At 46.5% G+C, this 16,752-nt stretch overlaps 1 protein-coding gene across 1 annotated transcript in view; it reads right to left on the bottom strand.

The window, feature by feature from the left end:
• Positions 1-13,703, bottom strand: part of LOC138110363 (rho GTPase-activating protein 20-like) — a 32,960-nt gene extending 19,257 nt beyond the window's left edge. Inside the window, exon 1 of the mRNA XM_069015130.1 lies at positions 13,560-13,703. The gene's annotated coding sequence lies outside the window, so the exon portion shown is untranslated. The remainder of the gene's footprint in view (positions 1-13,559) is intronic.
• Positions 13,704-16,752: the final 3,049 nt, after the last annotated feature.

Genomic DNA, 16,752 nt, shown 5'->3' with positions numbered 1-16,752 from the left:
TTTTAACAGCCACAGCATCTTATATAACACAGAAGTGGGGTGACTGTAATGGTGAGACCTGAGAGTTAGAAATGATAACTATCCAAGTCAACATATACAGAGGTCACAGGTCTCCTTTTATTTGCTAAATAAATTTTGTGCTGGAGAAAGATGACAGATTTTAGCCTGGGAGAGAAATCCTTACATCAGTGACTCTTGATTAGTAAGCATGGGAAAATCTGTCCCATGGCTCATTTCTAATTTCAGCATTTGCCTATGTTAGAGCTTTAAGTGCCAGGGAGTTCAGAGCATATTGAGACTTACTGATCTTTTGACTTCTGAATGTTACAAAATAAGAAAAATTCTAAGAATAAAAGAAATCATGATTGCTGGTTGATGAGGGAGAGGCCCTATGGGGAAAATTTTTTCCTTTTGTTAACTGTATACTTTTCAAGGTCTGTGCTGAACACAGAAGACATTCATTGCATGTGAGCTCACTGGTTCCATCTTTGAGGACACAAGGCTATTACAGCTTGGCACCTTATGACAATATTAACATTCTTGTGATGTCAGAGGAAGGTATTATCCTCATATCAGTGATAGAAATGCAAAGGACAGAGCCATTTCAGTCAATTTGCATGACTGGTGTTCACCACATTGTGTCTGGTTTTTCAGAGCAAACTGGAAGGCTGGCTGGGGCTGGTTTGAAGTACTTGCTTCTGTTTACCCTCCCTGGAGCTACAGAAGCTAAGCATGGCTGCAGGTCTGTCTCCAGGGGTTTGTGTGAGAAAATAAAAGTTGGTTACATGATTTAACACAGTTCAGAAAGGAAATCCATGGCAGAGGCTGGTGTGGAGTCCAGCTGTCAGGGAAGGGACATCCTCCTCATCTCCCATTTAGTTTATACCTTTTGACTTCTGCAACAAAAGACGTGGGAATCCTACAGGCTAGAGCTTTCTACAACACAGACTCCTGACTCCATGCCTGATCAGGTCCAACAGAAGCCTCCAAAGCACAGATGACCTTGTGCAAAAGCATGTGTGATTATGTAACTCGAGCTGGAGTGGGCCTGCAAGTGTGATTTAGTAAAGCAATTTCCTAATATATGAATATTCACTTTGCAGTATCAGTAGTGCTCCCTGATGGGGTTCCCTGGGTACATATACATATGTAGACAGAGACGGATGGCTATTTCTCCCTCATACCCTGCTATGACATTGCCAAGCGAAAATCTGTCTTTGGAAGTTTCACAGGGAGAACTGAATAAAAATAACATCAGCTCAGAAATGCTTGTTTTTAAAAAAGGAAGTTCCTACTAAAACAGAACATCTGGCTTCTGGAGGTGCCTTAATAGAATAAAATGTTCCTACAAGCATAATGCAGCAAAGCATCCGTCATGCACTATCTTAAGGTGGGAAGCGAGGATGGGTGTGGATGCCTGGGGGCAAATGCCAGCAGCTGCCAGCTGCAGCGGTCACGGATGAAGACAGGGTGAGCTGGTGCACCTCTGTGCCAGGGACATTGCAGATTGCAGCAGCATCTTCAATGGCATTGTAATAAACCCTTGCTTGTGATAGTATCTTCTGTGCCAACGAATCCCACGGCACACAGTACCTTGTTGTAGGTAGGGCAATCATTTTGGCCACTCCGAAACCACTCTCTTCTGGGGTACAAGTGGTACTAAAGACATACATGGTGGAATTTTAGTGTAGGAGGGCATTTATCCCGGAATAAATTTCAGGGAGTCAGTACTGGTGGATCTCTTCTTCTGACCACTGGCAAGGGTTTCAGACTGTATCTGAATGGTGGCAGCAGTGCCTTCCAAGCAGCCTTGTCTTTGCCCACACACCTCACCTCTCCTGAGAGGTCTGAGGACCTGTCCCAGAGCATCACTTCCAGCAGGCACTGGGCTACCCCTGGACATCTAACAAAGACAGAACTGTGAGTTTCCAGTGAAATGCTGTGACTACAGGACACAAGGTACTCCCCATACTTGATCTCTCCAAAAAAAATGCTGAGATCATCAGCTGTCCAGAGGTCCAGCTGCCTGACCCCAAAGAGACTCTAGGCAAACCAAAAAACTGCCTTCCAAGACCTCAGCCAAAGTCTCTGATCCTAGCCAGTCACGTCCCTTTGGCAGGACATCACTGAGATGACGGAGTCCCCTTACTGTAGGTAAGGCAATCATTTTGGCCGCTCTGAAACTAGCATTGGACTGAGGGAATTGGACACAACTAATTGGCACAATTTCAGGGGTAACATACTTAATTTGCATATTTAATAAAGGAATAATAAATTTTTCTGCCTTTGGTTTCAGTAGGCATACAAAGTAGAACAGTTGCTTGTGTGCTCCCTCTCCACATGGGAGAACCTAGGTGTGTACCCCATTTTAAACAGTTTGTGTATGGGCCAGCCCATGTAAGTGATATTTTCTTAAGAGGCAGCTGGAGAAGGACAGAGTCTCCTAACACCTTGAGTGTTCTCCCAGTGCCATGTAAATACGCTCTGAATCCTGCATGTTCTAAGCTCTACAGTTTTATGGTTTTCTTGCAAAAAACCCCCTCCCATCTCACTACACAGAAGCAGCATTACAAGTCCTCTGTCTGATGTCGGAGCCCCTTCATCCTCCTGCCCAAAGGCTGGGCTCAAGCAGAGCTGGCTGGGCTCCAAGGAGGGGGCTGGTGGCTCCCAGCCAGGCTCACCTGGCTGCCAGCAGCGTTGGGCAGCTCTTGCCCACGAGCATTGTTTCTAGATGAAGAGGGCACCTCGTTGTGCTCCTCCATGCAGGAGCCAGGGAGTGTTTTCCTGGAGGTCAGCTTCGCTCTCATTCACTGGGCACGGAATCAGAACCGCTGAAGGACATGGCGTGATCGCTGTGCTGTTTTGGTGCCATGGAAACAGATACTCATTTACCCAACATACTCTGGAAGTGCTTGAACACTTCTAACACTCTGGACCATGTTTGTGCATTACTCATCTCTGAGCTGCTGATTTTAGCTGTGTATTTCTTGGCACCAGGGAGGTTGTGAGTCTAATGCCCTTCATTCCAAATCCATGTATGGTCTATGCTATCGGCTCAGCTGGCCAGCAGCAGTGGGGTTTTTTTCCCCCACTGACCTCTGCACTTGAATGTTATTCTCCAGATAGTTAAGGTGGGATGGAGCTGAAAAATAATGACACCTGCTTAGCACAGGGTGGGTTTTCCTTCTGTCAATAGCTGGTCAAAGCTTGCAATGCCTGTAGCACTGGAATGACACTGTTTGGTTTAGTTGCCATTCAGAAAAAAAAATTGTTTAACAGGATTTTTTCTGCAAAACATAAATTGAAATATTTGTTTCAGAAATATTGATACACTGTTTCTTTGAAACTACCCCGTGCTTTCTTCAACCCCAGCGTTTCAAGGTGGGGTTGCAGCACCCAGCTCACACTTCCAAGGGAAATTTGCTGCTCCCAATGCTCTCAGTTGCCAGGCTCTGTTACTCTTTTATGTGGAACATTAAGCTGTCAGTGTCACTCTCCCCTCATTAGACAAATAGTCCACTTCTTTGCTGCAAAGGTGATGAAAGGGTATCATATACTCTTCAAAAAAACCACCCCAATTTTTATAACCATGTACTCAGAGTCCATTTCATGCTGACATTCTTATCTGTTAGGGAGACTTATGTTGCTAAAGACACAGTGAGAGAGAGTAAAACATGGGTCACTATGTCGTTGATTATTTGAAGCATCACAGATTGTTCAGAGCCTGCAACATCAACATTATTCTTATTCTTGGATGGATGTTGTGAAACACTTTGTTCCTACAAATACTCCCCTCACAGTATCAGCATGTGCTGTCAGAGCAGATAGCAGATCACTGCTAGTAATCAGCTGAGCACAGTTGTCAGTGGTCTACTGGAACAGGGCAAAAGTTACTGTATAAATGTAGCACATGGCCACTTAGTTCTCAGGCAGCATTCAAAAAATATTTAAGAACCCAGTTAAGAGTACAGAAACAATTCATCACTTGGACTTGGATCCATCCATGTGAAAGCAACTGCTGCTGTTCTAGCCGATAATGAGTTTACATTAGCAGAGGCATGCCTATGAAAGTCTCTTAATGAGATAATGTGGGACACTGCCGCCTCCTGCTCTGTTCATGTGAGCGCTGGATGCTCTACCATGTACCCATGTCAGACTGCTGTTGCATTTCTAGTTAGAAAATGCCATTAGACAAAGATAATGAGACAGAAGAGAAAATTGTTCAGTGCATAAAACGGAATCAGGCATTAGGTTACATGAACTGAAAAAAACCTTGGCTTGCCATTGTATGTGGACTTACACTTAAAGTGAGTTTAGGGAAAAGTGCACCCGCACGACTGCTGTCTCCTTCACTCCTGCTCCCAGACTTCATCTGCCACTCAGCAAACTGTACAGTTTGAACATGACCCCTCAAGCTGGAACAGTTTTAGCAGGGGCTCCAGCAGCTGTTGTCTTGCAGCCATTCCCCATTGCCTCAAATGGGAAATCCATCACATGGCACCCACTGGGAGGCAGGCATGATGTGGTTGCCTGCCTTGAGTCTCATCAGGGTGCTGTGCCACTCTGCCAGCCTGGTCTTGGCTGATACTGGCTTGAAAAACTACACTCCTTCCTACATCATGCTGTCACCTCCTTGGAGGAGATGTGTTTTCTTCTCAGCCTTGGTTTCCTGCCCAGCTCAGAATAAGATAAAAACACTCCACTTCTCCAAGTGTCTCTTAAAGGTGAATATTTGGAGTTCTAGGACCAAGATAAAACCCTGGGCTGTGATTTGTTTCCTACACTGGCTTCCCCCTCTTTGCACAGTTCTCAGCCAGGGGAAGAAGAGTGGATCATCTCATTTACAAGGACTGGCTGAGGGACCCGGGCTTGTTCAGCCTTGAGAAGAGACAACTGAGAGGTGACCTCATCAATGTCTGTCAGTATCTGAAGGTAGGGTGTCAGAAGCTGGACCCAGGCTCTGCTCGGTGGTGCTGAGCAGTGGACAAGAGGCAACGGGCAGAAACTGGAAGACAGGAAGCTCCATCTGAACATGAGGAAGAACTTTACTGTGCAGGTTCTGTGCGCACTGGAACAGATTGCCCGGAGAGGGTGTGGAGTCTCCCTCTCTGGAGATATTCCAGAACTGTCTGCACAAAGTCCTGTGCATTGTGCTCTGGAATGACCTGCTTGAGCAGGGAGGATGGACCAGATGACCCAATGTGGTCCCTTCCAGCCTTACCCATTCGGTGATTCTATGAAGATGCCATGTATAGCAGAGATATACTCCCATGATAGTGGTCATGACTAGGCATTGCTAACCAGCTTCCTTCCAGCTCACCGCCAGGCAGGCAGGCCAGCATGACCCGACAGGAAAAAGGCTCCAAAATGGAGAAGGCCCTCCAAAATACATGCTCTGTATGAACCATGGTTTGATGTGAACTCAGAGCTAAGAAACTTGGATGTAAATATTTATCTGAGCCATTTTACAAAACTTCATCTTCCTGTCATGTTTCACTAACTGCTTCCCTCTCTCTTACTGCTAATACACAGCTCCAAACAAACTAAAACATTTCTTAAAATATGCAGAGCCTGGTGGCAGTAAACCAGTTTGCAAGGACACACTTTGAAACATTTCCTTTTCCTTCCAAGAAATGGAACCCTGCTGGTTTATTTTAAAATGTCCCATATAAGCGGGACTGAGAGAAACAATTCTTGCCTGCCAAAGGCCAGGTGGGTTTTCCACTTGGAGGTGGAAAGGGAGGTGGCTGGGGATTAGCTTAATTCACACTAATCTGTTCCATGCCACATTTTTTCCCTGCTGCCATGGATTACTTGTGCCTTCCTCGGAGTCTGGAGCAATGCCAGCAGTGGATGGCAATGAGGGAGGATATCCTGCAAAGTGTGGAAGGGACTGTCACCACACAGAGCACCAGTCTTCCTGACTGAAGCAGGTCTTTCCGAGCAACTGATGTAATGGGGATTTTCTTAAGTGGCACTGGGCTGGAACCCAAATAAGGACACTTGGAACTTGTCATGGCTTGGGGCTGTTTTTCTGGCTACTGAACACAGCCTTGCCAGCAATGCCCATGCCTGGAGAACAGCACAAATGTTCAGTCCCATGACACAGCACTGCTCGGGGTCCCAAAGAAGAGCAAAACTCTCAACTGTCACTCAAAGACAGGCAAGGTGGGGCCCAAAAGCTTTAAGCAGGAAGACAAACCACAGGTGTCATCCATCAACTGTGCCTCTGTAAAAAAACATGGTGCCCACCTGCAGCTCTGTGTTCCCTGAGGTCCCAGAACCGGACAGAGAGGTGAAAACTGATGAATACAAAAATAAAAATATATCCTGCTATTTCCAAGCCTCTCAACCCTGATACAATGTTGGTGGACAGAATCTCTGAAAATTAGAGGCAGCCTCTGCTGAGAACATCGACAGGCAGTCTTTTCTCTGCAAATCTTAAGGTTCAGCAGGAGAGGGGTGTTTATATATTCTGGAACAACAGAAAAAAAGCACTGCAAGAACAATGTTTACTGCTGGTGAGGGTCATTCTTAGATATCACCTGCAGCAGGAATAGGCCCCGAACATCCAAAGGATACACTTGGACAAAGTATTTTTTGCATCAATATCAATTTGAAAAACTTTGAACAACACAAATACAAGTCTCTTTCTGTCACTAGCACAGCACAGCAAATCACTAATTGATGGAAATTGAAGAGATCAATAAATATTGATGTTGATTCAGAAATACTTCTGAATTTTGAGCATTTAGCCTGGCAAGACATGAACAGATGCTAGATGAAGTGCTTCCTCCCCCTTCTAGTACTGGCAAGGGAGATTGAAAGCAGTGGGAAAAGTAAAACCTTGTTTTGTAAAATTTCTTCCCTTTTCTTGGAAGTCCAGACAGTTTTGTCACGATTCTTATGTCCGGGGCCAAGTAAATTTGAAATATGTGTTGATATTGGATTAGACCAAACATCTGGCATCTGTTGGGATTTTCCTGAAATTCTTCTTCATATGCTGAAAACCCATCACAACAGATTGCCCCTACATGTTTTGATATCATTTTATAGTAGGACTCTTTTCTCATTCCTTTCCTTCCTTTGAACCAATGCTGAAAGCTACCCCAGGAACATCTCACAAGGAATTCCAAAGAAAATCTCTACACAGCTCTATGTGCATTTATGGTCTCTGGCCTTAAGCTGAGGCATGCTCTGACAATGAGCATGACATCAGTGAATAGAAGGTGACTACAGATACTACTCACATGGGAAATCGGTGGGGGTATGCTTTTATAAAGCCCTTTGGACCATTTAATTTATGTTGGTACTTTGGGGTAGAAGTTTGTGTTGTGAAGTTGTATATATAACATTGGAAGGGAACTTGCTGGGTTTCACAGGATAAAAATTCATCAATGAGGCCAAAGTAAATTAAGAATCATGCTCTTTCTTTAAAAATGCAAATAAACAGTTCACTGAATTGAGCTTTGGCAAAATGAAAAACTTGCAGAGCAGCCAAATCTGAGGAACAGAAAAATGTAACACATTCCTTAGTGTCTTTAAAATAACTCCTTTTCTCCCTGCCTCTTGGTTCAAAACCCCTCCTCCTGCCACATTAAAAATTAAAAACTCATAGACAGCTGGGTCTGCTCAGCTGCAGAATTACTTCAGCCTTTCCATGCAGGGCTTCTGAGCATGAGTATGGTGGTCCAGACCCTGCCAGGGCTGAGATTACCTCCCATTGCTTGAAGTGCAGACTACCCAAGTCTGTGCGTGATAAAGGAAAATACAAACTGTGCAAGGAAGAGAAAGTGCAAACCACAAACAGTTTACAAGGCAGAAATGCTTCAGGTCTCCTGAGCAGACAGTACAGCTCCACTTGACACTGGTACAAATCCTCACCTCTCCCAGGCACACACCCAGGGCAAGGTGCCAAGGTGCCAGTGGCCCACAGCACCGCTGGGAGGCTGACCAGTGACTCACCACCTTTAGAACTGCCCTGGATTTTGCTCAGGGATAGAATGAGGCTGGTTTCCAAGCCAGCTTCCCCCAGCCCTAATGCAAACTTGCAGGAATTGTGCTCCCCAAGGAAGGTCCCACGTTCCCCCCACATGACTGATGCTGCTGCAGGCAGAGGGTCAGTGGGCCCCTCCACCAGGCCACTGCCAGCAGCCTTTGGAGCCTGTGAGCTTAAGTACTGAGTGAATGTTGCTTCATGTTGAGTGATGGTGCTTCTCATCTATTTACAATGATTAAATCATTTTATTTGCAGCTTGGCCAGAGAAAGGGCTTTGAGAAGAGGCAGCTCTGTGCATCTGGATTTCATTAGAGCTGAACATTAATCCCTTTATGCCTTATAAGCATCCCGTTAGCATTATACAGACTCGGTGGTTGTTAAATGGCATTCACAGAGCTGACTGGCTGAAAAATGGGTTAATCAACAGCATCTCTGCTAGCACACACCATGAAAGGCATTTTCCTCCTTCTGCTGCTTGCTCTTCTGCCTGTCAGCATCACTGTGGGTACACTCATAGTAGCATTTACTGTCAAACTTCTTATCAGACCCCAGGATAGGTTTGTGCTGAATTGCAGGATTTAATTCCACAGAATTCTGCATTTGATTGAAATGAAAAATAGACATCCTACCCTCAAATGAGGATCCCAAGATCATGAATTTCAGTGGAGCTGTGAGTCTAATGTTACATGAGCTGGGCAAATAAAAGTAGATTTTGGCTTGAACAATCACACTTTTTTGCCAGTTTTTGGAGTTGCAGGAAGGCATTAAGGGTTGAGCAGTGATAGAGGCCAAGAGGGAGACACTGCTCAGCTGCTGAGAAAAGGTCAAGAAAGGGAAGGCAGGAGGGAGCAGCATTATGTGAACTGAGCCCATGTGAAACAGAAGATGCAAAGGAGAGGTTTGAAAACACAGCCTGAAGAGCTGCCAGTGGACTGGGAAAGGGAAGGAGAGAAGCTGATCAGAGCTGATGAGAAGCTTGAAGATCAAATAACCTGGAGGCCAGGGGAGAGTTTGCCAAGGCTAGCAAAGAAATATGCACATTCTTTTACTACTTAGCTCTTGCTATGAACCAATGCAAGTCAGGCTGTGTGGCCTTAAAGAACATGTCCCATTCTCTGATGGCATGAGAGGTAGGAAAATACAAACAGTGGAATCACTTCTATGCACATAAAGTTCCTTGCACAAGGCTGTTATAATTATTCCACAGGAGCAACTGCTGCAAGCCACTGCAGAAACTCCGAGATGATCCAAGGAAAAGAAACAACAAAGGCAGAAAATCTTGTTCCCCTGAAGGCAGTAATAAAATGCCAGTGTTCTGCAGAGGATGGGGGTGGTGAGAGTGGGTATATCATCCCCTGGCAGCCAGTAAGGCTAAAGCAGCATAATGACCCCTCATGCCCTGTGCAAGGGCACAGGGTGGGGTTGTGGGGGTTGGATCTGTGTGACAGAGGGGCAGCACAGAGGCACAGAAGCACGGAGGTTCACCTGCCCCCAGGAGCACCTGGAGAGTGGCCATGGGGCTTTTTGGAGATGTTGTTCTCTGTGTCTCCATTTCCAGTACAGCCTGAAGGGGCAGGCAGTAGAAAACTCCAAGAAACATTCAATTTAAAGACAATTATTCTATTCATATATTATTCCCTGCTTTAATTTCTCACAGCATTTCTTTTTCACTTTTGCCTTAGCATCTATAGTGTGAAAACTGCATCAGCTGAAACTAGGCTAAATACAGGACATACTATGGAGTACAGACGATCCCAAAGGCTTCCTAATCTGTCTATTGTGCCCCATTTCCCATTACTTGATCTTTACATGTTTATGAGTAAACTAATATATCCAGTCATGAGTATTTTCATGGGTCTTTGGTAAACACTTTATAATTTGACCTAATCTTTCCAATTTTGAGGTGTTCAGAGCAAAAAACAATTATCCAGCAAGATTTACAGACGAGCTACATAGATATAATTTATATTTGCCATTACTTAGCTGTTAGTATCTAGTAGTTTTACTAATTTTCAAGAGGAAAATTTTCCTGAGGTTGAATAGCAGCCTCTTCATGTGCAATCCCTACACAAGGACATGTGCACATACACATCTGCATACACACATACACATGCACAAAGCTCTTTTGGTTATAAATTTCCCAATAAATGTAGCAGACAACTTCAAAACCAAACCAAACCAAGCCTTTAAATAGGAATTATGAAAAATAAGTTTTAAATCACAAAAGCATCCTGTTTTGCTTCAGTTTCTCTCTCACGTACCACAAACTGGGCGCCACCCTAGCTGTTTTCCGAGGGGCTAACTATGGGTGCCTGGTTTTGGAAACTTTCATGTCCTTATCTGTCCTGCCATTTGGTCTGTGGGAACATGAGGAGGGCAACACTGTGCACAAGCAAAGAAGGGCTTACCCCTAGTACAGGGGCGCTGAGCACCTATCCCTGTGCCAGTTCCTCTTCCCACAGCTCTAAGATACCTCAGGAGGAAATGCAGAGAAGTGGAAGATGAGAAGAAGTGGGGTTTATTGGTTTTTAGCTTGCTTTAAACCACAGTGACTGTCACACTCCCAGCCTCTGGCTGAAGTGGAGAAGGTACTGTTAAGCAGACTGGCTGTTTGCTCTGTTAGATGTCAGCAGCCACAGTGCTGACACTGCCTTGAGGAGATGTCAGTCCCACACTAGCAGCACACAGAGGGGTGGGGAGCTGCCACGGCAGATTTCCTGACTTAGCTGAGAAGCCATCCATGTAGCTCAGTGTGCACCACAGCACCACACTTCAGTACGGCCCCTGGGTGACTTGTGTGTGCCAGCTGCCAGTCAGACACACCGTGGGGTGTCCCCTGAGCAGTGCTGCCAACAGCCAATGCGCTGCTGGTGCTCCGGAGGCTGCTGAGGGTGTTCATTTGAGACAGGTGTGTGTGACACGGATGTGACTGCACACAGGTGACGCAGGACACAGGTGAGCAACAGCCTGAGTGGCTGAGTGCTGCTGGGGGCATTCTCAGAGGTGTTTGTATTCAGATCTGCTGGGAGCTCTTGCTCCAGCAAGAGCTGAATGGTGTCAACTGGCAAGAGTGGAGGAGTGTGTAGTATATTGATGAAGGTGAACAGAACAAATACAGGAATCTGGGGGTGTTTTGGAGGGTGCTGGTGTGACAGAAGGGTGGTGAACCTGGGGCAGGCAGGAAGATGGAGTACACTGTGCTGCTGATGTAATGCTGTCCACAAGGGACCAGGAAAGGATCCACAAGGATCTCTGCATCAGAGCTGCAAACCAGAACCTTATGCATTACAAGCAGGTGAGGATCTGAGAACCCTCATGGCTGGTCATGAAGAACAAGCACCCGCTACATCTTCAGGCTAATTAAGAGAAACCATATTCATGGTACATTTCTCATCATCTCCCATACCTGTGAAGTAAAACCAGTCTGACTACAGAGGTGATTGAATCACATCCCCTGGTTACAACCTAAAAGAGTTTCAACCCTGGAGCTAGCTCCTCTGCAAAGAAAAGACCACTTCCCAAGTCTGGGGCTAGCCCAGTTGAATTATAATTAAGAAAGGTGGAGCACCAAGAAGCATAAGCAATCACCTAGACCAGAGTCATGTCAAGTGATCTACATTTGGGTTCAGCCAAAATCTAAAGTGCAACAGCACTTAAAGACAGGTAAAAAGAAAGGAACTGTATCCAGTGCTGTTGATACAAAGACCTTTGCTGAGAACCCAGCGACTGCAGGGGAGACACACACACTATCATTACATCTCCATGCCTATCCAAAATTAGGCTATGCACCCATCCAAAGTGTGGTATCATGTTTGAGAGGGATTCCGTGAAACCACTGACTCTCAAAAAATCCAAATCTACTTAAACCTATAAACTCTAATATTTATTTTCCTCATGGAAGGAATCTATGTTAATTTTTAAAACCTCACTAGAGGGCGATAAATAGATGGGCTACAACAAAGCTATTGCCTGTGCAGGCAGTGAGATCTTGGAGAAAACTGGTCAGCTGCAGTCTCGGGGGGTAGGTTTAACAGACCAAAACAGCCTCCTGAACACCTCTCTCTGGCTCACAGACTAAATACTTCTCTTTAGCTGTGCACAGGAAAGCATCAGTCCAGGGGCCCAAGAAGTTTACCCAAGAACTTCCCTGCAGTTGGGCATGAGCCAGCTCTCGGCGAGGCACTGGCAGCTGATGATCAGGAACATTCCCATTTGTACATAACCCATCAAGTACCCGTGGCTTAATGAGCTGAAAGTCATGCTCGACAAACTGATGACCAGGTCCTTAATGGCATCAGTGGAAGGCTGAGGTTCAGTGCCTGGTCCTCCTTTGTGCATCTGGGGAATACAATCTAAATAGAGCTTCCTGCTCCTGCAGAAGAAGTGTTCATGGCCCTACTGGTCAGGCTGTGCAAGTGAGACACTGGCTGTGATGCTGAGGCAAAGAGCACCTTGTTAAATGCCCTCATTTTCCATCGTCTGCAGATAATGCGGAGTTGCCACATCACAGCAACACTCTGGGTTACACAAAGGGATCAATAGGCAGGGGTCTGCTTAGCAAAAAGAATGTTAAGGAATATTGTAAATATGGAATAACGTCAGAAGGTAAACGGAAACCCAGCCACCACTGTCTTAGGTAGGGCTCATAGGTAAAAACTGCAAGTGGCTCTAAAGAACTGGCAGCAACAGCTGCAATGAACCATCACTCTGGATCACAAGGATTTACCTGGCTGTGGACACACTCCAGCCCCTGGAAAGCATTACAAGTATTACAACTAGCTGCAAATTTTTTTTTTTTATGTTTTTTTTCAAACAGAACTTGCTATTTGTTCCAGTGGAAACTCCCTGCAAAGAAAATTGTTCCACTCAGACACTGTTTGTGTTGGATGAATCATTTGAGAACTTCAAACTGGCACTTTAGAAAATGCTTACAGCTTTCCCTCTCGTTTTCCATTATTTCAGGCTAACCTTAGAGCTAATATGATATTTTGTTGTTTGTTCTGTTGAGCTGAAAAATCACCAAGGACAGTTGCTGTTCTGTAAAGGCCGGGCACTCCCGTCCGGCCGCAGCCGGTGCCGCCAGCTGCCCCCAGGGGCGGCTGCAGCTGCTGCCGGGGGGGCGGAGGGACGAGGCAGCGATGGCAGGGTACCGCGCCTGTCCTTCTGTCCCGACACGAGCACACATAACGCACCCCCGACAGCTCCCTTGGATCAGCGGCGGGATGCAGCAGGGATTCTGCGAACGCGCTTCACCGCACCGGCGCTCCCAAAGTCCCGCGTGAGTCCCGTCCCGACCGCGGGCACGACCCCGGCTCCGCACACACCGGACCCCACCTCCGCCGCCCCCGGCCCATCCAGCGCCTCCCGATCCGCCTCCGCGGAGCCTCCCGCGGCCCCGGCGTCGACAGCTGAACGTCTCCGCCACCGACCCGCAGCGCAGCCACCCCGGCGGTGGCACACCCGCCCCCGTCCCGTCCCGTCCCGTCCCGTCCCGTCCCGTCCCGTCCCGTCCGCGGCGCAGCCCCCGCGGGACGGAGCGCGGCACGGCCGCGGTACTTGCCTGGCTCCGCGCGGAGCCCGCGGCGCAGCTCGGGGCGCGGCCGCGCTATCATGCCCGCGGCAGGGGCCCGGCGCGGCCCATGGCCAGTGGCCGGTGGCTGCTGGCCGGTGGCTGCCGGCGGCGGCGGCCCCACGCTCGGTCCCGGAGCAGCGGCCGCGAGTGAGCGCGGGGAGGGGCGGAGCGGGGCCGGGCGGGGCAGGGCCGGGCGGGGCCGCGGCGCCCCCGCCCCGAGCGCGGCTCCGGCGGCCGGACGGCCGAGCCTCGGAGCCCCGGGGGACCCCCTTCGGGCACATGAAGGGGTTCTGAGGCCGCCCCGGAGCTGCCTCTGCCCCAGCTCGCAATGGCCGCGGTGACCACGGTGGGCGCTACCTGGGAGCCCGGAGCTAGTACGGAAAAAGAGCGACCCAGAAAGTGACGCTACGAGATCGATTTTCTGGACAAACGCGGTGGGAGAGCCAAGAAGTGACAGGAGCCGGGACAGCCGGGCACGTGTGTTCTGGAAGGCCGCTCTTCCTGCACACCAGGGCACCTGAGCGCTCTGTTTCCCACTCCAAGACTTTTAAGGCTCCTCTCACGCGGATTTTTGCCATACCAGAGAGAGCAGAGTGGTGTGTAACAGCCCTCAGATACTGGCCCGAGCTCCTGCTGCGCTCCGTTAATGGTGCTGCCTAGAGTGGGGTCTACCCAGGGAGTGGGCTGGGATGGTGGGGCTTCTAAGGACCAGTTATCATAGAGAAGGCAGGAAAAGCAACAGGGGCCCAAATGCATTCTCTTTCTACCCCCATTTGTAGGTTTTAGTTGTTGTTGTGTAGGAAGTTTTCTTTAGAAAGTTTTCTATCTGCACAGTAGAGAAGTTTTGTGTCTATGGAGAAGTCTGTTTGTGTTGAGAAAGAATCCTCTTGAGAGACTATTCCAAGGTATTCCAATGTACCAAGGGCAGACACTTTCACAGTTCTGTCACTTTGAGAAATATCTGTCCTATAAAACCCTCTCTGGAGATGTGCTGAAGGGGATATATTACATGAGGAAAATGTACTCTAAACCAGGTTAAGCTATTTTAATCTCTTTCACGTCACAGGTTCAGTCCTGAAAACAACTACTCAAAGTGTTAAATAAATGTAAGTGTTTAGAAGACGAGAGTGCACCACATCTCAGTCATACAGACTGTCTTGGAAGGTCAAAAGATTTTTAAAAACTCTGAAGAAATATGAGGAATACTTTGCCATCTGGTACTCTGTGGTCTGATCTTTATTTTCTCTCTGCATACAAGATTTGACAAGTTATGAAATTTTGGGGATGACATCTCCTCTGTCTCTAAACAACCCTTACAAGTACTTTTGAATGCAAGAAATAAAAGAGACATTTTCGGAAAATGAAAGAGTAGTGATTTGCCTTTAAAAATACAAAATAAAGCAGCCAGTCCCCTCCTTCCCTTCCTCCTTCCCGCCTCCCCACTCCCCCCTCGCCTCCCCGCACACATTCATGGAGTATTACAAACTATGCAGTCCCTCCCCATCAGCTCTCATTCTCCTGGGAAATACCTCAGGAGGCATTTCCTGTAAGCGAAAAGGTACCACTGGGACAGACTAATTTAAGACTGCAGTCAAGACTAGTGCTTGTTAGTGCTTTTCATCCATATTTTTCCATGTCTAGTGCCCAGAGTCTCAATATGGTTCTGCTTACTGTTGTAGCAACAATACAATTAAAATGGCACAGCCTTTTCCAAAGGATTCCCATGGATAAAATTTCTTGATCTTTTCTTTCCAAAGTACCTATTTCCTAATCTATGAGCAGAAAATGTTTCCCCTGCAGTTTTAAGTTCATCTGAATTCTGAGTTTAACAACACTCATTATACTAAATAAAAATGCTTTAGAGCCTCTAAGCTTATTACATGCCCACTGGTAGTTGGGAGGACTTTAGCTGTGTTCCTTTATCTCCACTGCATGGGCAAGGGGATTCAGGATTCTGTGTGCTATAGATCAGAAAAATGTGTCAGTAACAATGGGAACATTTCTCCTAAATTTTTGAGCAAACTTAACCAGAGAATCATCTTCCCTCCTCTTTGCCTCCTGCCCAAGAAACATCCATGAATGATCAGTTTCTGAAGAACAGTGAGTTGTCATAAAAAAAAGAATCATAAATAGCCCACTGTGTTTTCAAACTAGTTTTTTTATGGTATCACAGCAGCCATGTAGGGAATCAGATATGGAGAAAGGAAATAGTTGTATCAGGCTGGGGTACAAATGTTCAGGCACTCTTTCCAAGGAGCAGAATTAGTGCTGTGGAATTTAGAAAGGTCATCTCTGCTTGTGTTGGCTTTGCCTGTGACTTTGTTGCTCCACTCCATCATCTGTGTATCTTTCTGAATCACTGCAATGCTGGGTTTGTTTGGTTTTTTTTTTCCTTTTTGAAATCTGAATACACATCAAGCATGTTTTAAAGCTACAACTGTTCCAAGCCAGCTAAATTGGCTGCAAGCCTGGATATTATAGGGAGGAATTCAGTCTTGGAAATCTGACAGCATCAATGGTCTTTAGGTCCCTAGTGTCTTTCAAAGGGGCCCTGAATGTCAGTGCTCCACTGAAACAGCCTTTTCTAGCAGGTAAGCCCATTTGTAAACAGATCAAAACCAACTTGTTACAACTGTGGCCCTTAGAGTTAAAAAATCTTATTAAAAAAAGAACTCAGCAGCCTCCAAAAAATAAAACCCCAACAGTTTGGAATTTGTTTTCAAAAGGGCATTAAAAATAAATTCCTTGACAACTGTTATTCCAAATCGTTGTGCTTTGGAGAAATGCAAACTGTGCATTATCCCATGGAAGGCATCATAGAGGGACCCAATTCCACACCTCTGGCTCCATTTACATCAGAAAATGAAGTATAAACCAAGGGATTCCACTCCAATGCAATTGCTTCCTTTGCAGGTTATGGATTTGTTTCAGAACATAGTGCAAGCAGGGAAGGGCTTGGAAAACTCCACTTGTTTATGGGACAGGGCTGGAAACTTTGCTGCTGTCAGATATCCATGACGGTGCTGTGGGAGCAGCAGTGATGAGGTCTCTGTCTGACAGAGCCACTCAGACAGACCAGGGTGGAACAGAAGGAAAAAAAATTATCAACCAATAGGAATACCTTGTTTTATTTTTTGGAGTTATTACTTGATAGTAGTGAAGAGAAACTATTTGAAAGAGT

Source organism: Aphelocoma coerulescens, chromosome 4A (genome assembly GCF_041296385.1).
Source record: "Aphelocoma coerulescens isolate FSJ_1873_10779 chromosome 4A, UR_Acoe_1.0, whole genome shotgun sequence".
Taxonomy (NCBI): domain Eukaryota; kingdom Metazoa; phylum Chordata; class Aves; order Passeriformes; family Corvidae; genus Aphelocoma; species Aphelocoma coerulescens.
The sequence above is the reverse complement of the archived record's forward strand: the minus strand, read 5'-3'. Positions and strand labels throughout refer to the sequence as shown.